Source organism: Pyxicephalus adspersus, chromosome 3 (assembly GCF_032062135.1).
Source record: "Pyxicephalus adspersus chromosome 3, UCB_Pads_2.0, whole genome shotgun sequence".
NCBI classification, from domain to species: Eukaryota; Metazoa; Chordata; class Amphibia; order Anura; family Pyxicephalidae; genus Pyxicephalus; species Pyxicephalus adspersus.
The window spans coordinates 66,046,295-66,070,358 of record NC_092860.1 but is presented as its reverse complement, the minus strand read 5'-3'; the positions used below and the strand labels follow the sequence as shown (position 1 = coordinate 66,070,358).

General features: G+C 36.8%; 1 protein-coding gene across 1 annotated transcript in view; it reads left to right on the top strand.

The window, feature by feature from the left end:
• The first annotated feature begins 11,517 nt into the window (after window positions 1-11,517).
• The window catches only part of ATP8B3 (ATPase phospholipid transporting 8B3), a 119,516-nt gene continuing 106,969 nt past the window's right edge, over window positions 11,518-24,064 (top strand). Inside the window, exon 1 of the mRNA XM_072404989.1 lies at window positions 11,518-11,641. The gene's annotated coding sequence lies outside the window, so the exon portion shown is untranslated. The remainder of the gene's footprint in view (window positions 11,642-24,064) is intronic.

The following is a 24,064-nucleotide window of genomic DNA, read 5'->3' as shown; positions in this document are numbered from 1 at the left end:
TCACACTTGGGGTTACCGCTGGGGAGGTTAATACATGATTAGGCATAGCTAATGGAAAGACTCTCATAGGATATAGGAACTTTGGTAACCAGAACATCTTTATGGAAGTCATACGGCCCATCCATGAGATTTGATAGCATTTCCACGTTTCTAATAAACCAATCAGGTGTTTCACCAAGTCAAGGATATTAACGCTATACAAAAGATCATATGATGGGGGAATATATATACCCAAATAGCTAAGTCTTTTTAACTCCCATTGAAAGGGAAAGGATTCTTTGAGCAATTTTACCACTTCTATTGATAGATTAATATTAGGAGCCGTACATTTTGATTTATTTAACTGCAGCCCCAGGAAGGCCTGAAAACCTTCTATTACCTTCATCAATTTGGGCAAAGTTACCAAAGGAGTCTTCAAAAAAAGGAGAATATCGTCCACAAAAAGGCAGAGTTTGTGTTGTTCCCCATTCATCTCAATGCCCTGAATGTCAACATGATTTTGAAAAGCATAGCCAGAGGTTCTACTGCCAATGCAAAAAGCAATGGCGACAGTGGGCAACCCTGCCTGGTGCCCCTGCCTATAGAAAATTGTTCTGAACGATAGCCCATATATTGTATAAATGACTTAGGGGAATCATACAGTGAGGAAACCCATTTACAAAAGTTCTCTCCAAAGCCCTATGTGTTTAATAGTGATATAAGATATGGCCATAACACTGAGTCAAACGCTTTACTTATATCCAAACTCAGCAAAAAAGCTGTTGTCCTATTTTGTTTAGCTTGTTAAATTAAATGCAATATCCTCCGTGTGTTGTCTCCCGCTTGCCGTCTGGGTATAAAACCTGTTTGGTCAGCCGACACTAAGTCACCCAAACTATCTTCCAATCGGGATGCCAAGATTGTCACCAAAATTTTTGCATTCAGATTAGGAAGAGAAGTCGGCCTATAGACCAATTCATCCCGTCAGTAGAGGGCTTTGGTAACATACAAATGGCTGCTTCCAACATGCTTGAATCAAGGGCTTCCCCTTTCAAATTCCCAAATTAAATGTCTCCACCAAGTAAACCCATCAGGTCCTGGTCTCTTATTGGGTTTAGGATCCCCAATAGCTTTAATAACTTCCAACAAAGTAATAGGGGCTTCCATTATTTCGATTCTATTACCGGTAATTTTTGAAAGATTTATAGACTGAAAGAATGTTTCCATAGCTCTCTTATCGAAAGAATGAGGAGTTTGGTACAGTTTTTGTAGATGTTCATAAAATTCCTGCAATATATGCATTGGATTACAAGTGGGACCAATCCCATTTACCTTAAGTCTATAGGTGTTTTGGTGTCTTTCTGAGTACCTCAGCCTATTTGCCAATAATGTATGCATTTTTTTACTATATCTATAAAATGTATTATTTGACCAGCTCAACGTTTTCTCAGCAATAGATGCTGTGCAAAGATTCAATTATGTACGGACTTCCTCCATTTGTCGTCCTATACTCTTATTTAATGAAGCTTTGTACTGCGTTCTTAGCTCTTTATATTTAGATTCTAACTCCATTACTTTTGCCCTACGTTTCTTTTTAATCTGTGAGGCTATCTGTATGAGTCGTCCCCTTACCACTGTCTTATGCGCCACCCATAGCATATGTGGAGGGAATAACCGGTGATGTCATAGGTTGTTGGTTTAAAGAAAAGTACTCAACCAATATCCCTTGTACATTTTGGTCCACCTCAGGGTTACTGAGCAAAGAGTCATTAAGTGACCATCTAAACATATCAGGCTTAGGAAAAAGGGAAGACAATGTAGCCCAAACTGCATCATGGTCTGACCATGAGATCGCCAAAATATCACAAGATAAAACCAAAGGCAATGCTTTTTGATGTATTAAAATATGGTCTATACAGGTAAATAGTTGGTGAGGATGGGAAAAATATGTGTACTCCATTTCTTTAGGATGTAATTCCCTCCACATATCTGACATTTCAGATCTCACCAAATCCAGCAGTTTGTTTGATAATATATTATCCCCGGATACAACAGAATCCATAGATATTTTTTTCTTGTCCATACTTGGTATTAGTGGAACATTGGTGTCACCACACATCATCAAATAGCCTTGCGCATTTTTGCACACCAAAATCATCAGCTGTTCAAAAAAAGGCAATTGATTATCATTGGGAGCATAGTAAGTCACCAATGTCACCTTGGCGTCATTTAATGTTCCAACCAATATCAAGTATCGACCATCCTCATCCACCACCTTTCTGTCCAATTGAAATGACACTGTTTTCCTAAAGCCAAAAAGCACCCCTCTTCGTTTTACTGCTGCATTAGCTTTAAAAACAGTTGGATAGAGCACGTGTACTTGTACACTTGTACTTGAACACTTGTACATTGAGAGAGAGTATTGAAATTACCATTTCTCCATATTTTTCAAGCACTTATTTGTATGTACCCCTTTCCTGTCCAAAGCATTTGTTCAATATGCCACCTGCCTTACACCGGAAACAAAAGGGAAAAGATACAGACTAAGACAGGGGTGACATCAGACAGACCACACACTAAACACTATGCATAATATATACACCCAGGGTATGCAGGGTGGAGACCTGCTCTCACCCTGCATCCACCTATTCTGAAAATACAAAAATGCAATATAAACAAGAGAGGACAGAATTTTTCCTGTTGCCCCAAAAATGTCATCAGGCAATGGAGCGCAGTGACTTCCACACCAGGACCAACGCACACTAATAAATATTAGATAACATCAAGCAATTCTCTAAATATTCAACCAGCTGTTTAAAGAAAATTATGCTCCTAGCAGATACAAAATTAGTATCCCGAATAAGCTAATGGATTTATATCCAGATTTATCAGAAAATTATATTCATTTGAAAAGGGGCATACATACATTATTATTACATGTTATTACATTACATATATACATTATTGACCAACATTATTTCCATAACCCCTAGGTAAAACAGGAAGAGAAAAAAAGAGAAAACAAAAATAAGTTAAGCATTCAAATATTGCTCTGAGAGAGTCTCAAGTGTTTAAGTGAATCTGTGACATTACACTCCTTAGTCCTCTTTTGCTGGTGTATTTCAGATATTCATGATATTAGAGGATTAGGAAGTTCCACATGGCCTGGTTTCTCATGTTGATTACAAGCATAATGTCCCATTTCCTGAAACTGGTTTCTGGCCTACTCTAACGAAGAGATAGCTTGTAACGTGCCCCCATATGTAAATAACAATTTGAAGGGGAAGCCCCATCTATAGGGATCTGCTGATTCTGTAGGATCTGAAGGAATGGTTTCATCTCTCTGCGACGCAATATCCTTGCTGGAGCCAAGTCCATAAAGAGCTGGTAATTATGACCTTGAAAAGTGAGAGGTTCCTTCTTTCTGACTGCCTTCATTATCACATCTTTGACATAGGGGTAGTGCAACTTAACCACCATGTCCCTTGGTGGACCCTCAGCTTTTGGTTTTACTAATGTGCGGCGTACACGATCCAATTCTAGCTTTTCCACTGCTATCTCAGGACATATTTCACAAAAAAGGGCAGTCACTGTTGTATTAGGATCGATTATGCTTTCTGGTAAGCCACGTATACGGAGATTAGAGCGGCGGGCCCTATTCTCATAATCCTCCATTTTATGATGTAAAAGCTGTACCTCCTGTTTCAAATACTCAATATCATCTTCATGCCCCTCTAGCACAGTGGTAACATCATCAACTCGCCCCTCAAGTTGTACTGTAGGCTGGCCCAACTCTCTTAGCTCCCTTGTAAAGTGTTCTGTAATTTTCTTAGTAGTACTCTCCAATGCTGTATATAACATTAATTGAAAATTTTCCAAAAGGCTTTCTGACTCTGAAAGCTGTGGTTGTACAACTGGTGTTGAAGGCAGGCTCCCTGTATACATCTCTGTTTCACTGGAGCACTCTCTCCTTTCCTGACACATGTGAAGGGAGGAATCCGCCTTCTTGGTTTTCCTGCATGCTGAGGCTGCCTGTGTTAAAACACGCTGCTGCCGACTCTTACTGTGAATCGGCATCTGACTTTCTCCTACCGCAAGCCTCCCTCTGTACTGTTCCTCGCTCAGGGAGCCTCCCGATGGCAAAACCGCCACCTGATGTGCACGCTACAGCCCTGTTTGTCCCGGTGTGGAGCGGAGCAGGCTCAGGACTCTAACATCAGCCTGCTTCGCGCATGCGTCCCCTCTTTTTTTTATCACTAGAAGAACCCGAAAGTGAAATGGAAAATGGAGAAGTACTGTATTTTATAGACTAGTTAAACTGCAATATTATACATTATTCTGTAACATATGGTCAGTAATAAGAGATGTCTTATTAGAGGGATGTCTTATTAGAGGGATTCACACAATACAACAACTCCTGAATCTGCAAGGTCATGTCATGTCTTTTGGAGAACTAAGGGGTAAATTTACCATTCCTCCTACCCACTTCCTGCAATATCTCCAGATATGAAGTACCATATTGTTGAAACTGGCTCCCAAGCAGACCTTCTACCCCCCAGAGTTGATGGACAGGCTTTTAGAGGCCCCTAAAGAGTCCAAATCTATGTCATTGGTATACCAACACCTGAGGGATGATACCTTACCTGATCTGCCAGTCCCTGTAAATAGGCCTGATTTATTAAAGCTCTCCAAGGCTGGAGAAAATACACTTTTGTCAATGAACCTGGGTGATCCAGCAAACATGGAATGGACTTCTTATATATACAAGTAATATGTTATTTCTTAGCAAATGTTTTCAAACCTAGACCAGATCTATTCCAAGTTTGTGCAATCACCCAGATACACTCCAAGTGTATATTGGAGAGCTTTAATAAATTAGGCCCAATATGGTAGCTAAATTGGCAATGTTTCTAGGTCTACCCACTGACAAAACCTGGCATTCTTTGCAAAAGGGATGGGATACCACAAGGAAAGCCATGAAAAGTGAGACATGGAGGGAAATATAACTAAAGCTACTTCATGGTACGATTAAGTATTTAACATATCAATTACTAACCCCGCTTTAAACTGGAAAAAAAAACGTCCCAAATGCAACCACAACCAAATATGTTTTACTTTTTCTGAGAGGTGTCCCAAAATAAAGGGTTTTTAGAAAAATGTACTGGGTTATATGTCTATGATCAAGGCATTGGACAGACCGGTCTGTTCCCAGATCTTGCTACTAAACGTTAACAATACAATTCATACCTGGGAACCAGGGAAATAAGCACTTCTAGATTTACTGTCTATTAGCAGAATATTATATGGTTTTGAAAGCTTGGCTGCTTCCTGCACCACCCAAGCTAGGAGACCTAACACTATTATTGCATAAGTTACTATTGATAGGTAAACTTAACACAATGAAAGACATGGAGGGGAGAACTTCACACTTTTTCCAACACTGATCCAAATTTATAGTTCAGGAGTTGACTCTTGATCAACTAAAAGAATTAATGAACGTTTTTTAAAGGTACTACCTGGTATGTGTCAGGACAGCTGGCCGGTACTTCGGGAGGACTTGATGCACTATAATGCAGTAAGCAGGCCCACATTGAATATATACACATATAAACAAGCCATCTAGGTAGTTCAGCATTTGAACAAATCTTTGGATTAGGATCTGTAACACTGTACAATAAATTAAATAACAGCTAAATTATTTCTGTTTAAGCACATTGTTATTTTTTTCGTTTTTTTTTCTAAGTTACTTATATGTTTCCCTTTATCTTTGTATTGTAAGTATGCTTTTGGGGAGCACTCTGTCTTGCCATTTTTTCCCTGTTATAAATGAAAATCCAAATAAAAATTATATGCGAAAATAAACATGTTTATCTACATAATCCCCTGATTCCCCAGCAGTTGGTGCTTTACTCTTCCTTTTTAATGATACAGGTTATGGGAGGTCCCTTGATGTTCTGCATTATACAAGATAAAGTCACTTAGCTGAGATCCATGGACAAAGAAAGCTGCTTTAGGGGACCTGTTGCATGAAGAAATGGAAACCTATGGGGATGTGAAATAAGGTAGGTAAAAGTATTTTAATGCTATCCTAAATAGAAACAATCATTTATTAACTCTGGTAGTGCAGGGGAATCCTCACTTCTGGGGTAGTTTTACCACAATCCTGAAGTGTATATGTTTATTTGATATCAGTAACTTAAAAAACATAGTACTAGCACAGTACTGAAGAAAATAAAACATTAAGACAGAGAATGGACTAGTACTATTTCTAAAAGAGCTTGAAAATGGCATTCTCCATATTTCATCATCAGAAAGTGCCCTTTATTGTCATTTGCTAAAAATTGGACAGTCTGAGAAAATAGCTGAGAAAAGTGGTACAAAAATATGACTAAATCTGGAGTTACCAGCAAGCAAGAATACTATGAGGGTGATTCACCAAGCATTCGTATTCCCGATCCAAAATCGGAGGCCTTCGATCAATTTATCAACTAAATTTCAGGGGCTGGCGTATTCGCGTGAAAGTTAGTAACCAAAATAATCTCGCTGCTGGAACTGCGCATCCCCGGCAGTTTGACACTGGCGAGCTTGCATTAAAAGTCACTGTTCCCCTAAAAAAGCATTCTTTCTAATGGCACACAAATTACCCATATAAAAAAATGTTTGTGCTGTTCAAATGTTTAAAAAATCATTATGCGCTAAGAAAAAAGCATATATGACTTATTTCTTTCCTGTTAGGCAAGAGTCAACTGAGTTCAGCTCCTCTACATAGGCGCCTATCTAAACGCTTACGATGCCTGTTCGGAGGAGCCGCCTGGTGGTAAATATTACGACTTTCCGCAGGCTAAACCTCGGCTTTGCCATCGGACTAGATTTTCCCACAAAAGTCACAAGCACACACACGCTCTTGTTTGCTTCTATAGATGTATATGTATATGTGTATATACCGTATTTTTCCGCCAAAACTGGAGGGGAAAAGTGGGTGCGTCTTATACGGCGAACACAGTTTTTAAAAATAATTAAAATAACATACTCACCCGATACCGCGATCCCGCGATCCTGCGATCCTGCGTGCTTCTCCTTTTCTCTCCTTTCCTCCTGGCTGCAGCGCGTGTCTCCTCCTTCCTGCAGAGCCGAGCGAGGAGAAGCCGGCACACGTGCCCCCGCGATCCCGGAAGCACGCTGATCCCTGCCCTAACGGAGTTCCCCCGGCGGAGAACGTACCTGTAAGTGTATATATATATATATATATATATATATATACACACATATAGAAAATACTTTAATACTTTTAACAATAAATCCTCCTCAACTTTATTTTTTTTTTTTAAAAATAGAATATCTGTTTACTGGTATACAAATCTAAAGGATCGTATCAATCAATGAATATGAAATGTCCAATTGCAAAAAAAAAAACAGCCAATTTTGACAGACTGCGCAAGTGCTAATTGCAAGTGAATTTCTATCACCTGTTTGCTTGAATTTGAGCATATATAAGGGTGTTGTTTAACTTGCTTTTTTCCTTTTGTCTTTTTTTTTTTCTAATCTTGGAAGGGCTATTGTTTTGTGTTTTATCCTAATTAATCTATGTTGTTGCATTTGATACTTTACTTACCCTTTAGCACAATAGCGTCTTTTTTTTTTTAACTTTGAATGTTTAAATGTCCATTTTGCAATTTTGAAGTCAGTGTTAATGCTATGTTATTGTGTTTGTGGCCATATTGTTTGATTGCAAAATTCTGCCTTTATTACCACTTTGAAATGTTTTCCTGCATAAATATTTTCTTATTCAGTTATCCACCTAGGATAGGCCAAAATTGCATATTGGTTTGGTAAGTATTTTTTTAATGCAATATTTTTGGGCCATTTTTGAACTATTTTGGCTTTTAAATGGAAGTGTGGGTTTACATGTGTTTTGTTTGTTCTTTTTAATTTATTTGTCATTAAGTGAGTGTAAATTTAGTAATGTGATTTTTTTTTTTGTGTGTGTTTTTATTTTTTATTGTGACCTTTTAGCTAATGTTTCTTTTGAATAAAGTTGTTTGTAAAATGTTGTTGTTTGTTTTCTGGGGGTTTGTTGTTATGTGATCTCCTTTCCAATCTCCCAGGACACACAGTTTAAAAAGACAATTGTGATTGTTTTTAAGCTGTTCCTTTCTCTTCTGGTGTGGAAACCATACAAACATTTGTACTCAATACTTGTGGAAAAAATGACAACACATTGCTGAAGAATTGCTAAACTACAGAAACTGGCATTACAAACCAGGCACAAAAACATTGCAGCAACAGATGAAACTAATCCCCCCCCCCACACACACACACACACAAACAAACCAGTCCAGTTAAAAAAGTACTATTGAAAATGCACATGTATTTCTATACATTTAAATGTATTTTGACATACGCAAACAAGTGAAATCACTAAATGTTCCTTAAAACATGTATAATACCATGTTTGCCTATAATCCTTTACTAAAATCTTTGATTTCGCTAAAGTTAAACTAGAATGAAATTTTAATCAGGTCACAAATGTTTGTTCACATATTTTTTTACACTCATACTATTGTGTGATGACATATTTGAAAGTGCCACTTATATAGCCACTTATACGTATATATCCAGCTTGATAAAATAATTAGTTTGCAGTGTTGCAACCAAAAGAAAAAATATCAAAACAACAATTGCAACAAATGTAACTATAAATGAAGCAAGTTTGTGATTAAGTAGAATGTAACATAAAAAAGTAGCACTTACACAAAAAGCATCAAACATTAAAGACTCAAACTAACCTGTAAAATGGACTGGAGATGCGCACAGAACAGGGCGCAGGTGTGCACTAATCAATTGCTATCACCTCACCATTGAGGTTAACATCTACTCCTGAATCGCGCAGCTGAAAATTATTCGCCTTAATTGGCGTATTCGAGATCTTTGCAGGAAACCGGCAGGCGAGTTCACTAGAACTCGGGCCTGACTCGCGGTAATAGAGTTTGCTGACCGGAGCATATGCGCATTTCATTGATGAATCAGGGTGTATATGTTAGGTAAATGTAGTAATTGGTTAGGTATTAGTATGTATATACTACTGCTTACTACTCTTTAAAGACAAGGATAAGAAAGTGCATAAGCTATTAGAAACAAAATTATATATTGCTTGAAAAATTCTAATAAACCTAGTGTAAATAGTATCCATTTGTAATAATGACCTTGTCCTGATGTTTTACCTTCAGTCCTTTTCTGATGCAAGACATCATTCACAGCTGCTATCATTTGCTCTCTGAGGGCTGCCAAGGGCCTAAATATGTTTTTCCTGCATCCAAACATTTCAGACTAAAACAAGGGTACTCAAGTGTAAAAGGGGACTTAGGTGTTTATTCAGGCATAAATATGTATATGTATATATATTATACATATGTCATAATGATGTTCCAATTTCATCATTTTACAAATTCATGACTAATTTAAAGATATTAGTAATGCTCTAACCTGCACATTTTATGCAGATGAAGACACTGCACAATAGCCACATTAAAAATGGAATTTGTTGTTCGGTAAGTGTGTGGTAAATGTAATATTGCACTTTTTCTTTTTTTTGTGTGTGCTACCATTTTGCTTTGAGTAAGATTTTCCACCACCATTTTTTTTTCTCTGTAATTGTGTGGAACAGAGAGCTGTAAATACCTGGCAAAGGTTCCACTTTACTACTGCCTTCTACTTTACATAAATGTTTAGTCAAACTTCAGAAAACACTTTCTATTTTTATTAACCAATTTTTTGGTTAGAAAGTGAATTTTTTTTAATTCTGTGAGATTTGTATTGACTTTCTACAAGAGCAGGACATTTTAGAAAATCCATCTAATGGGGACACACAAAAACGAAAATAAAAATGTTGGTAATACAGGTAGAATTAATGATTTTTTTTGCTGTCTTGACCTTGATGTTCCAGTGACAATACAACCTCACAGTTAAAAATAAAAGCCTGAAATAAATTTGAACTCTTGCCTACTCTATCTGAAACAAACATGTAAGGTTTAATTTATTTTAATGGGTTAGTCTTTTATCAATTATGTTTAGGAATCTCAGAATTTCTATAAGTCCTATGTTGGATTTTCACCTCACCTTACAGTTTTTTTTATTGTATTATTATACCTAAAGTCCATTGCTCTTTCAGTGTGTATTGAATTACACTTTGTTTTCATTGTTAGTGTTTAGGTTTTGCAATAACCTCATGTACTTTAACAATGCATAAATGCAGGAAACCTGATCTAAGCATCTATTATTTTAGGCAAATAGGTACTGCATAAAGAGGGAACAGGTGCAGAAAGAAAATTGTCTAGGAAACCTGTACACTGAACTATAGGGTGGAGCTAACCTTTCATGTATAACAAGCTGTCCTCTGTGTGCTGAATCGCTGGTTTGATACGCATTTGTTAATATTTCCTTCTGTTGATTCCACACACATAAGCTCTGGTAAGACTCATCCTTTGGTAAGATAGTATTTTAAATTGTTTTTTTTTTATTCTAATACAGAGATGCAGGGAGGAACAATGATACATCTGTTTATCTCTCTATCTAATTCTTTAAAGAATATGGCAGTGCATTATGAAAAAAATGCCAAATGTGGTTCTCAAAAGAATTTTGGTCTCTGCTTATACACACATGGTATAACTAGATGTTTTAAGACATATTTTCTTAAAGTACAAACTGCAACATTTTGTTTATTACATAGCACTCAGGAACTGTTTTTTATGCAGTTTGAGTGAATAGATAAGTGAAATGTGCCTGTATTTAGGTTGTTGTGAGTACCACTGTCCTTTGGACTGTGTTAAGTACAAAAGCACAAATCTATGTTTTGAATACACATGTAGTAGGCCAAAATAAAGCGTGTGTAATAACATAATTTTTCTTGCAATAACTTCTTCTGACATGTTTTTGGTTTTAGGTATTTATATCATGCATGATTCTAACCTTTCCCAAGTAATACATGTGCATAACTATGATTACCTAAACTATATTTTTTTGCCATAAGCCATTCCCAATTAATATCAAGATTGGAGAAGCAAATAATATTTCCTGCCAATAAACGGTTTAAAAATTCAGATTATGTATTTTTTTAGAGTGAGATTATTTCATCTAAATGTTAATACATAGGGCCTGATTTATTAAAGCTCTCCAAGACTGGAGAAGATAGATCATCATGGAAGAATCTGGGTGATCCAGCAAACCTGGAGTGTATCTGGTCCAGGACTGAAAACTTTCACTAACTAATAGCAAATATTTTTTAGGAAATCCATTCCAAGTTTGTTGAATCACCCAGGATCTCCCATGATAATGTATCTTCTGCAGTGTTGGTGACTTTTAATAAATCAAACCCATAATTCTAAATATAACTTATGTCGACTCATTTTTTAAATTACTATACTGGTAAAAGTGTGCCCAATTTATAAAAGGAAGGTTGGGAATGTTACAAATATCATATAATGTGGATGATTTAGGGAGGGGATAATTTGGTAGGCAAGTCATCCAAACTTCCAGGGGAGGGGGAGATGTAAGGACGGAAGTATCCAGGTGTGTAGGTATGGATGCCAGTAACAGGTGGATCTCCAGCTAGAGATGGATGTCAGCTGCTGGTAAAGCAGCTGGAAGGGGACATATATCAACAAAGGTGAGATGTCTGAGAAGAGAATTATGTCTGACAGGTGAAGTGTCTAGTTAGAGAAGGATAGATGGGTGTGGTAAGACGTGTAGCAAAAGTAGAGAGGAGGGATTGCAAACATGGGGATAAGCGAAGGGCTGTGGAATGCAGACACACTAAAATACACCAGAGAAAGGAGTAAAGATTCAGGCATGAATGGAGGGGGAAAAGGATGAAGGTGAGGAGCTGAGGTAAGACTGTGGGAGGGGGGCATGCATGTTTCAGATTGCAAAGGTTGTGCAGGAGGTTTGTAATGGTCAGACTGGGTAGGGGGTCATGTTGATGTAGTATTGTAAACAGAGTATTAAGAGATTGTAGGCATATTGGCAAGTGAGTGTAGATGCAGAGTCTGGCTGAGTACCTCAGGTCTGTAAAGGGAATCAGCAGCTGCCGAACTTGGAATGAAGGTGGTTTAAGCTGGACTTGCCGGGGTTCCGAAGGGCCTTTAGCAGTGACTTCCTACTTGGGACCACAATTGCCACTCCTGTAACCCACTGAAGCTACAATTGGGAGTTGTGGTGTTGGAAGTCAGAAGGTGTTGTTATTTATCTAAAAGCTGAGAGAAGGGTAGAAGTGAGTTGGCAGTGGTTATAAATGGTTACTTGGAGTCAGAGCAGTGGCATTTGTGTGTGTGGGTCCCTGTCACAGCTGCAGCAGTGACAGATGACCAGTGGCAACTACTTTTCCTCTGTGATGTTTTAATTTGAAATTAATCCTACTTCCATCCTAAAATCATTGTCTGTTTATAGGCAGGAATGGGAAATATCTGAGGTGGGGGACTTCACAGGGAAAATATGTAGCCAATTGTGTAAATAGCTCCTAGTGAAGTGCCATTCCCCAGATATTTACATTTCCTGCCTGCAGTCTGACAGTCTAAAAGTCTGTAGTCTGGAATGCAGAAAGTGTGAAAATACACAACAAAAAAAAAAACAAGAAAGATAAAAGAGAGAATCAGCAAGCATTTCATAAATAAAACATAATAGTTTTGTTTAAAACCTTCATGAAGTGTGGCTGTTAACTGTATTGGGACTTCACAAACGTGAACATATATAGCTAGTCATGCTTCAGACACAGCAATACAAATCTTTTTTATTTACAAAATATATTCAGAATTCAGGTAAACTTGTTTATCCCTTTGCATTCTGTTACGTAATGAAGTTTTTTGACTCTCCAATGTAATGAGATCCTGTTAAAATAATAGACTCTGAGGTTCAACTCGACTTACAGCACACAGCAAATAGAATGGTCAATATAGTCAGAACCAGACATACACTCACAAGCCAATTTTTTAAATGTATTTATTTAATTGCATGTTACTACTAATATCTAATCAGCCAAACACATGGAAGCAACTAACTGCACTTAGGCATGCATTGTCAAGATGACCTGCTTAAAATCAAACTTAGCATCAGAATGCGTAAGAAAGTTGATGTAAATGACTTTGAACATAGTGTGGTTGTTGGTTCCAGACACAGGCCTTAGTATCTGCTAGGATTTTCACCCACATCCATCTCTAGGGTTTGGGAAAATATCCTACTATGGGAAAATATCATTGTAAGTAAGTATATGTGTAATACCTTGTTGATGTCCGAGGTCAGATAAGAATGGTCAGACGGATTTGAGATAATAGAAAGGCAACAGTAACCCAAAATTTGACAAGTGAAGATTAGAAAAATGTTGCCTGGTCTGAGGAATTGTGATTTCTGCTGCAACATTTAGATGGTAGAGTCATGATTTTTTTATTGTAACTCTCAAGATGATCATCTATGCATTGTCTTGTTACTATATTTTCTATCTTGTTTTTAGTTTCCATTTTTAGTATCATGTGTCAGGTGGTTTGTGTTCAGACTGCTCCTTTGGAATGTGATTTGTACCTTAATTTCACTTCATTTGTATTTACCATTATGTTTTGCAAACCTTTGTTTTACTCTTGCTGTTGTCACAAAAAAAAAAAACATTGAAATAGATGGTAGGGTTCTTTGCTGCTTGCCTTGAACCAAAGTTTCAGGTGGGTGGTGTAATAGTAAATTAAATGGTACCAATTGGGAGTTATGTAAATGCCACAGCCTACCATAACATTTTTGCTAAACTTGGTCCATCACTTGGTGGATGCAATGTACCCATCCTCTTATAGTTACTTCCAGCATGTCACAAAGGTAAAATCATCTCAAACTGGTTTGCTATACATGACAATGAAATCATTATGGAGGAATGTTTCTAACGCCATGCTGAACCTGTGTCACAAAGAATTATGACAGTTCTAAAGACAAAAAGGGGTCCAACGTGGTACTAGCAAGGTGTACCTAGTAAGGTGGCCAGTGACTATATGCGGGTAGGGAAAACACACCATTTCAGGGCTGATGCAACCAGTCAAAACAGACACTAGCCAAACATGCTAAGTTACAGCACACATTTAATGGGCAAAAAGACACACAGTCAAAACAGACACCTAGGCTGATGCACACAGCAAAACACAAATCAGTATATGATGAAAAAGCTCTACACATATTGTTATAATATTAAAGGGCCTGAAAATCAAAATTGATGCAGCCATCAAGTGCCAGTATATTACAAATTTGTTCTTGGGCCTAGTTATCTGCTAGAGGAATTGATCTCTAGAAACCTGTGGTGAAAAAAAGTTTGGCAGGGGCCAAATAAACAGTTACCAGTATCATAACTGCTACCCCAATTACTGACTTATCACACCTGCATTGTTTCTTTAGGTGGAAGAAGCAATCTTGGTAATGGCAGAGCTTTGCTTGCTCATGTCAGGGCCTCCAGCAAGAAGGACATTAAACCGCACTCTGATTACCTAATCTGCTAAGACTAGAGAGCAGTGACCGCAACAGTACCTTGGATTGCACAATGCATATAAGTTTATAAAACTGTATGCAATATTTAGGTGCATTCACATATAAAAATGTGCACTGATATCTTTCAGAAGAAATTAAATACAAAAGGTAAATCTTTCAGGGTGGAGCTTAGGCACATTTAACATGATTAGAGGTTCCCTATAAAATATCAAACCCTCAGTATGAGTTTAGGTTACCATCAGGGGCTTATAAAGGGTATAGTAACTTAGGGCTTAGGACAAGGATTTTTTTCAATCAATACTATTGGAACAAATAGGTTAGTTTTTCTCATTTTCTGTTCAAGTGGATGTTTGCTGTAGAATTGACACACATTTTTTAAGATGCTATATGCAGCGTCTTAGGGTGATTTGCCGCCCCAGCCACCTCAATGGACTTGACTTGCTTTTGCAATTGTTTTTAAGCATTTTTTGTAAGTGATTTCTGGAGGATGTTTTCATTTTATTTTCCACCTCCAGTCCTTGTGTGCACCTGAAACTGCTATAAAATCACTTGCAAATGCCTATAAGACTTGAAAAAGCAGTAAATAGTGAAGTTCCAAGTCTATATGGGAAAAATATGTTAAAAAACAAACAAAAATGCACTGCTTTGCAATGTTTTGACAGTAATTTCACATGCATTTGCAAAAGGATGAAAAAGCCTACCAGTTACCACTCACTATCTCCTGAATTGTAAGCTCTTCAGGGCAGGGTCTGTATTCAGTGTTATATTGCTGCGTGAGTGTTATATTTCATAAGCCTGGGTGTTATATTCCTGGAACCAGGGTTTTTATCGCTGGGTTGATATTATATTGCTTATTGTTGTGTGGATGTCATATTGCAGAGCCCATAGCTGGGGTTTATGGCTGGCCTTAGAAACTCCGTTCAGAAGCCTTCTGAGTTTATACATGAAAATTACCTGTTGTAACTACACCCGGTTTGGGACCATGCAACCATACCACCATGTGCTTCCATGATAGGCACACTTTTTCCAAAGCCAACCTAGTTCACAAATTTTTTGTTAAGATACCTCTAGCTACTACTGAAAATGATTATCTTTCTATTCCAAGTCTGTGGTTGGGCAGTGACAGCACAGCAGCAATGCAGTCATAATATCTATGTTCACTACATCCATTCCATAAAATAATTAAGGTATATATGTTTTAAATCTGTTTAATAATTTTTATAAAAAAATAGGTAGACATAATAAAAGAACAAACAACAAAATCCAAGCTTTAACAGCTCAATTGATAAATTTAGCATAGAAACATATAAATGTGCATTAATATAAATAAACAAGGAGCAATCAACTATTTCTATTTATGACATAGAAAATAAACATAAAATATTTAGGATTTTCGGATCCATGGTCCCTGCCTGTCATTGAACACTGTTTAGTCCTCTTTTATGAATAGTTCTCTTGCAATAAAGGTAACAGTGGAAGAAAATGCCTATGGGGACTCTCCTATTGTGTGAACGTACTATAACCTTATATGAGTGTTATATTGCTGGGCGAGTGTTATATTTCATAAGCCTGGGTGTTATATTCCTGGAGCCTGGGTTTTATATTGCTAGGTGGATATTATATTGCTTATTGTTGTGTGGATGTCATATTGCAGAGCCCATAGCTGGGGTTTATGGCTGGCCTTAGAAACTTCGTTCAGAAGCCTTCCGAGTTTATACATGCAAATTACATGTTGCAACTACACCCGGTTTGGGACCATGCCACCATACCACCATGTGCTTCCCTGATAGGCAAACGTTTTCCAAAGCCAACCTAGTTCACAAATTTTTTTTGTTAAGATAGCTCTAGCTACTACTGATATTAAAATGATTATCTTTATATTCCAAGTCTGTGGTTGGGCAGTGGCAGCACAGCAGCAATGCAGTCATAATATCTATGTTCACTAACACCATTCCATAAAATCATTAAGGTATATATCTTTTTAAATGGATTTTATGGAGCATCAATAATAAAAGCAGGGGTGGCATTAAGTTCATATATCTAAATACTGCAAGAATATATGTATTAAAGTACCTCTGTGAGCTTGGCATCCCCAGCAAATATCAGAAGCTGATAATAACAATGTGTTAAAGGAAAAGATTTTTTCTCAATCCAATGCTGAAGGAAGCCTAGCCTAGCTTCCTCTCCCAATATCAAAGATATATAAAATATATGAAAAAAGATAAAAAAATGGTTCATGAAGAAATACCTGATATATCTGAGTTGATAAGTCTCTCTGACAGATATTCAAAATTGGTTAATGCCCTATGTACTACTTGTAAATCCTGAAACAAGGCTAAAATGTTGGCGATATTGAAACCACAACAAAACTCTATCAGGTAAGATGCATTGAAGAGCAGTTGTATCTCATTGGGGAGAATATCAACTATTTGCCTATGTTCAGAGGCATTTCATTCCAAGTATTGAGATGTCATGGCCAAAGAAAATGTGGGATTGCCAAAAAAAAGTCTTAGGGCCTAAATATAATGATATCTTACCCTTACAAAGAAAAGAATCCCATAAATGTGTTACATGTAAAGTGATATCCAAAAGCATGACTGGGGTGGTATATAATTTATATGTAATTCAGGGTAAATAAAATAATTGCCATGAGGAAAGATGTTTCTCAAGCATGACCCAGCTTTTCGTATCTCAGTTATGGAACCAATCTGTTATTCTTAAGAGCAAGGCTGCCTGATGATAAAAAGCAATATTAGGCAAACCTGTTCCTCCTCTCGATTTAGGTTTAACTAGAAAGAAAAATGCAATAGGCAGTTTCTTTGACTTCCATATAAAACAAGTTAATAGTTAAATTGTAGAAAAAAAACTCTTAGGAAGCCATATAGGAACTGCCTGAAATAAATAAAGAAACCTTTAAAGAACATCCATCTTGAAAGTAAATAATCAATCCTACTAGCAAGTAAAGATATAGGGAGTTTTTCATATCTGTGTAAATCTTGCTATATCTTTTGTAAAACAACTGGATAATTACACGAAAATAATTGTTGCAAATTTGCAGAAAAATAAATGTCTTCACAGACAGATGTGAAAACTGGGCCAAAAGGTATAGACACATTACGGAATTCAGATTTATGAAGTTTATATTAAAGTTACCTAAAGCTTCAAAGATCCCACATTTTTTATATATTGATGGAATTTATAGATGTAAATCATCAGCAAAAAAGGATAATTTATAATGTTGATCCCAAATAGAGATAGTGGGCACCCCATCTAGTTCTGTTGGATATGGGGACTATGTCTGATAGGTCTCCATTAACTCTAACCTTCATTGTAGAGGATGAGTAAAGAAATAAATCCTTTTTAACATCTAGGAACCCAAACTTATTTGTTCAAGTGTAGCAAATAAAAAAGGCCAACTAACCCTGTCAAATGCCTTTTCGGCATCGACTGATAACAAGCAAATAGGAATATTGTGTTTTCCAGCCTATTGAGTAAGTAGAATAGCTTTAATGGTGTTATCACACACCTCTTGGCCACGGATAAAACCCAACTGATCCATATGTATAAGACCAGACATATAACCAACCTATTGGCAAGAATCTTAGAAAAAAGTTTTATTAGTACATTAGAATAAAAATATGGGTAAATAATTAGCCCAAAATGTATGATCTTTATTTGGCTTAAGAAAAGATAAATATGTGCCTCCAAACTTCGAGGTGGAAAACGGTTGTATAGAAGGAACTGTGGTAAAAACTTTTAAAAGAAAAGGAGACAAGACAGTTGAAAAAAATGTAAAAAACTATGGAGTAAAGCCATCGAGGCCAGAACCTTTTCCAGAAGATGAAAGTTTTCATGGTCAATCATAGGAAAGGCTGTATCATATATATATTTCCACATACCCTCAAGAGGATTCAAATAGGGAAGGTTAATATAATCAGAATATTAAGAATAAAATTGGATAAAGACTCCATGTTTAACTGCTTTAAGAGCTTCTCATTGAAGTGGCAAAGACACTTCAGAATTTGCATGATCTGAAAAAAAACATTGCATAACTTTTGAAACTGGGTTATGATGTAAATAAAATGCTGCGATAGTAAATTATTTATTCCAAATATCTATTTTAAGAAACACAAAACAACCTTGTTGATTAGCTAGTGAGTCCACCAGCTTAAAGGAATGAATTTTGCTATAGACTGCTATAGGAACCCCTTTCATTTTTGTGAATCGGGGCCTAAACTATGCGTTCATAACGTTTAATATCGGTTCCAACATTCTGGAATATGGGATCCTAAAATGCGTTGCCTGAAGCATAAGTATATGTATCTATTATTTATGAGAATAGTACAAAACTTAAGAGTATTTGATAGGATTAATCTTTTTAAATTTAATATCTGCACATTATAAGTACATAAAAAGTACAGGCTGCTGAAATAGAGCTAGGCATGCTAAAAAAATAAAAATAAAATAATAAAAAGAGGGGGAGAGAAAAGAAAGAGCAGAGAAGCTTTCTCTAAGGTAGTGAATCTAACTGTAGAAAATATCTACTGGTCCCTCTCTAAGGGGGAACACCTATGTGGGTAAAGTGACGGTGCATACGGGGGTTCTCAATTCCCCCAGGGAATATTATAACACTTAAAAAAAACCCACACCCTGCAACTTTCCAGCACGTTCAGCAACAGTCCAGGCACCAGCAGGCTGGGTAGGGCCATCAGAGGGCAAGGTTAACCACTCTGTTACCCCTTGCCAAACACAACATCACAGGTAGACTGCCACCATGTGTTTAGATGAAAGCACGCACCGTTACCCTTGACAATCACAGTTATGATTCTGCTTCTTTAATACTGTCTGTATCAGTCGCTGCCACTCCAGACAGGGATGTCACAGAAATCACAATGTCTTTCACAATTTCGGGTTAGCAAATTACACTATTTTTACTTGAAGAATTCAGAAATTCAGCTTACAAATGCAGAAAAATAAAGACTAATCACAGAACAGTAGTACCAAGATAAAATAAAAGGGGAAAAAAACTGTGAAATTATAATTAGGTGAGGTTTGCCTTGGTCCAGATTGCTGTATAAATCCCAAGTTATTAGTCAGAGTCTCTGGGCTCCCTGCAGTGCTCCATGTGTTAGTGCCGTTGTCCTTAGCAACAAGATGGTATCAGTGGGAGCTCCCTGTGCTAGGCTTACATGGCTTTTTCTATGCCAACCACAGAGATATGACTAATACAACAATCCAATGATAGCAGGGTGAGGGCTGTCTGAAGGGCTGTGTCCACATGTGTTATAATGCTCTGTGGATACTTCCAAAATGCCCTTGTTCTAGACATTATTAATAATTTCATAAGTACAGGTTTTATGAAATGCCAACCCCCAGATTTTTTAATCAGCATAAAATATGGATTTTAAAGAGACCAAACTAGGCATGTCTGGGACTTATGGTTCACCAGAACAGGCTAAATATGGTCTCCAGGCTTTCATGAGGCGTTCTTGCCTAGTCTAGTCATGTAGACTAGTTCTTGCTCTCAAAATGCTCACCATAACGATCCAGCTACAAATCAGCCAACTACTGTTTTATACAGAATGGTATGGAGGAAATATAAAGATTAATAATAAATGGGCTTCTGAATAAACCTAGGGTCCAAGGACCTGGAATACTATGAACTCTATCCAAGTCTCTATTCTCTGGTAATTCCAAAATGTTCTCATAATCATCTTTTTTTTTTTCCAAGTGATTTTTATTGAGACACAACAAGGTTCAAACAATAGTACAAATTAGCATGATACATAGCATATACATTAAATGTGCAAATTATGTAACAAAACAGTGCTGATATACAAGTAACATCAGTGCCAGATATAAACCTCAGCATCTCACTTTTGTGTAATTTTGAGGGGTAGGGAAAATGGAAATAAAGAGCAGTCCTACTATACTATGCTCAACTGACACACAGACAGAAACATAATCTTATAATCATCTTGCATCAAAGAAAGAGTGCAAATTTGCCATGACTGATTTTGGAGGAGAGTTTAATGAGCAGTGGCTTGATTCTGAATATCAGTATACTGTGTTTGCAGAGATGAAGCCAAGTTAGTTACTTGATGAATTACTTGTTGGATAGATTGAAATTTCACTTGGCAACTATATGCAAGCTTAGAAATTCTCTGTGCCAGCTCCTGCCTAGTTGGAAGGACTCGAAGATGTGATTTCCAGTCCCACTTCTCTGAAACATTAGATTGTGTACAGGAAATATTAAACTCATCCACTGGAGCAGCGAGTGCTGGGCTGGTATTCAGTGTTGCAGTTACCAGCTCTATAATATGTGCTGCAGAAACCGTGGTAACTCTATGTTTACCCTGACTGGTCACCACTCACCCGTTCTGCAGCAATATGCCGCACCTTGCTAGTAGTTTCCCTGTGGCATGTCCAACCCCTAACAACAGAATATCCTGGGGTTTAGGACAGAGCTCTCGTTGTGCACATCTTAGCCTGCCATGCCCCAGCAACACCCCCCATTTGTTTTTTATGAAGACTTTTCTATAAATACTAAATTATAAGGTGTGCATATATCTAAAAAAACCTAGGGAAACTACATGAGTATATGAGTATAAACCTAGGGCAGAAAATGTAGCAGTTACTGTTAAAATCCATGGTGTGTTATATTTAAGACATTTATTTAAAAAAGGGGGGGAAATAAAATTACATTTAAGTCTTTTTCTTTTTTCCCTTCTTCAATATTTAAAAAAAAAAATTACGTTGATTATGAAGGGTCACTTAGTGTCCAAACATGTCCAAACACACAATTTTATTACAAACTTTTGAAGTGACATCCTGTTATATAGACATGTTCTTTGACTTTGATTTATTTCCCATTTGTAATTATTTGTTATTATTTAAACGTGTAATCTTTCAGTAACAAAAAAAGCCTTAAATGAAAAGACAAAGAAAACAGAACACATTAAGAAACTGTTCCGTGACAGCTGAAAGGCTTTCCAGGTGTATGTACTAAGAAAAACATTGATTTTAAAATCAGGTCCTTAAAGACTAATCACCAAAAGAAAAGCTACAAAGCATAGTGCAATCCTCACTTTTTGGTGGCATACTTGAAAATCAGATGTCTGTTGACTATTATACAGGGGATTGCAAGAGACTAATACAAAGTCAGATTTAGGTGCTAATTATATCTGCTACCCATCTACCACCTACCAAACATAGAATAAATCATTCTTAGCTCAGTAAGAATAAAGCCTTTTTTTATCACAGGTATACCTAAACATACAAAAATAAACCTGTTCTGACAGGGTCATTTTATTGTAGATGACAGAATACTGCCCATAACCACGGACATGCTAGCTATGGTATTTACACGATTAGACCAGCAGTGAGTACAAGAAACAGACAATAAAAAAAAAAAATGTAGTGGATGGTACAAGAACATAAAGCATGCAAAGATGTCAAGGGACTCATCTCTCCCCAGTGTAGATACGAAGAAAACAGCAAGCATAAAGTAACCAGGCCATTTAGTTAAAGCCTGGGTTTCATACAATAATTGAGATGTATTCCAATTATCACTACATGTATTTTATACCAGAACATATACAATCTTTAATTTGGATAATTTTGAACACCAAAATAAGCCAAGGTTTAGAGAAGTTTGTAGATGCTGCCATAATAGTCCACTGTGTTAAATGTATTGCCCTTTTTAAACCATATAGAAACTCCCATAATTATATTGCTAAAATGCCAACCTTCAATACAGGCTAATGTATTCAATACAGTAACTAATGTATGGTTACTGAACACCAAACAGGAGTTTTTGGTCAAGCAAACCCTTCCTGCAGTGACCAGGGTAAGGTCCTCTGTCACCCAAGTTGAAGATGTCAAAGTGTCCCCCACCCCAGGGCTGAGACAAATGAAGCTTGCACATCTTAAACCGATGCAGAATTTATATCTGCAGACCATCTGTTCTCCTGAGGTTACCACTTTTTTTTGTGGATGAGTGTGGGGTGGGGGACATGTTGTGACATAGTAAACCAATGTAATTTGTTCCTAATGAGCATGTTAAAATACAGCCAGATTTCCATCAAAACTTGGAATCAAAATTTAGAATTAAAATAATTTGTTTATAATTTATCACAACTACCTACCTTATTCAACAATTTGTATTTTTTAAAGACATCAAAATTAAATTTACAAAAGTTTTTTTAAATTTAATGTTACAAAAATGAAAAAAGCAAGTTTAAAAAAAATATGTAGATGATGAAAAAGTAAATAAAAATGGATTAAGGATTACCTTCTTTAAAACTTTACATATAACAATAATATAAAAATGAAAGTAACAATAGCTTTTCAAAAATGAATGCAGAGATACAGCTGTAACACATCTCACATCTCTGACATCTCAGTCTTACTGGTTGCTGGGAAAGCTATTATTAATTAAATATATAGGCTGTACAGTAATAGCTCTCTCTGTGTTCTGATTCTCAAGAGCGCACAGACATGCTTGTACAATGTATATGCTGGGCTGAGTTGCCTGCTTAAACGCTCATAAGCAGCAATAAACAAGCCACAAGGGGCAACAGATAACAGCCTGGCCCCCAGGCCCCCAGGAACCTGAGGAATAGTGAATAGTCACTATTCAGCACAAGTAGCCACTAGGAGCAGTGAGGCACAATGCCACAGACAGCATCCCACTACCTGGTAGAGAGGTACAAAGGTTAACAATGGCCAGCAAAAGCCAAATTCCAAATCTTTATGGTGCCTAAGGCGACTGACCAGATTCTCTTACTGTTAAGATGCACTCAAAATAAAATTTTAACATTTATCCAGTTCATACAGTCACTAATCCTTATTTAGAAATGGATGTTCCTGTTTGACGTAGAACTGGTTGTATTCCCTGTCACAATGTGCTTCAATGTACTCCTGAGATGTCTGTTTTCTTTGTCTTTGGACTCTGGACTGTGTTTGCTGTTCCAATCCCAAGCAGATGTTGCAGAGTTCTAACAACTCCTTATTAGATATTAATTTTTACTATAAACTTCCATGATAGGCTCACCTCCTCAAACTCCCTGTTTACAATTGAGGCTGCCATAACATTAGGGATGACATTATTATAATTTTACAGAATAATTGCTCAAATTTATTGACATATTTTTTCCATTTTTTAATAGTGTACAATGTTTTGTAAATGTTCTTGTTTATATTATCAGACTCCCTTGGTTGATACTGCTTTAGGCTGGGTCCACACAGACTGTTTCCCCAGCATTTAACCTGGGGATTTAAAAGTCCATTTTTGAAATGTCAGGTGTTTTAAAGCTTGCCTTTAAACTGCTGGAAAACGTCTGTGGCGGATTTATGTTTTCAAGCATTTATAAACAATGGTAATCGCCCCCATTAAAATCAATTGATGCATTTACGTGCATTAACACCGCATTTTCATTTTTAAAATGTTGCAAAGAATGTTATCTGAAATGCTCAAAAACATGCCTCAAGGAAACATATTGGTATAGATTAGCCTATTGGAATGCATGGGAATTTCAGACATAGGCTTTTTTGTTATATATATAACTTTTTATTGAGG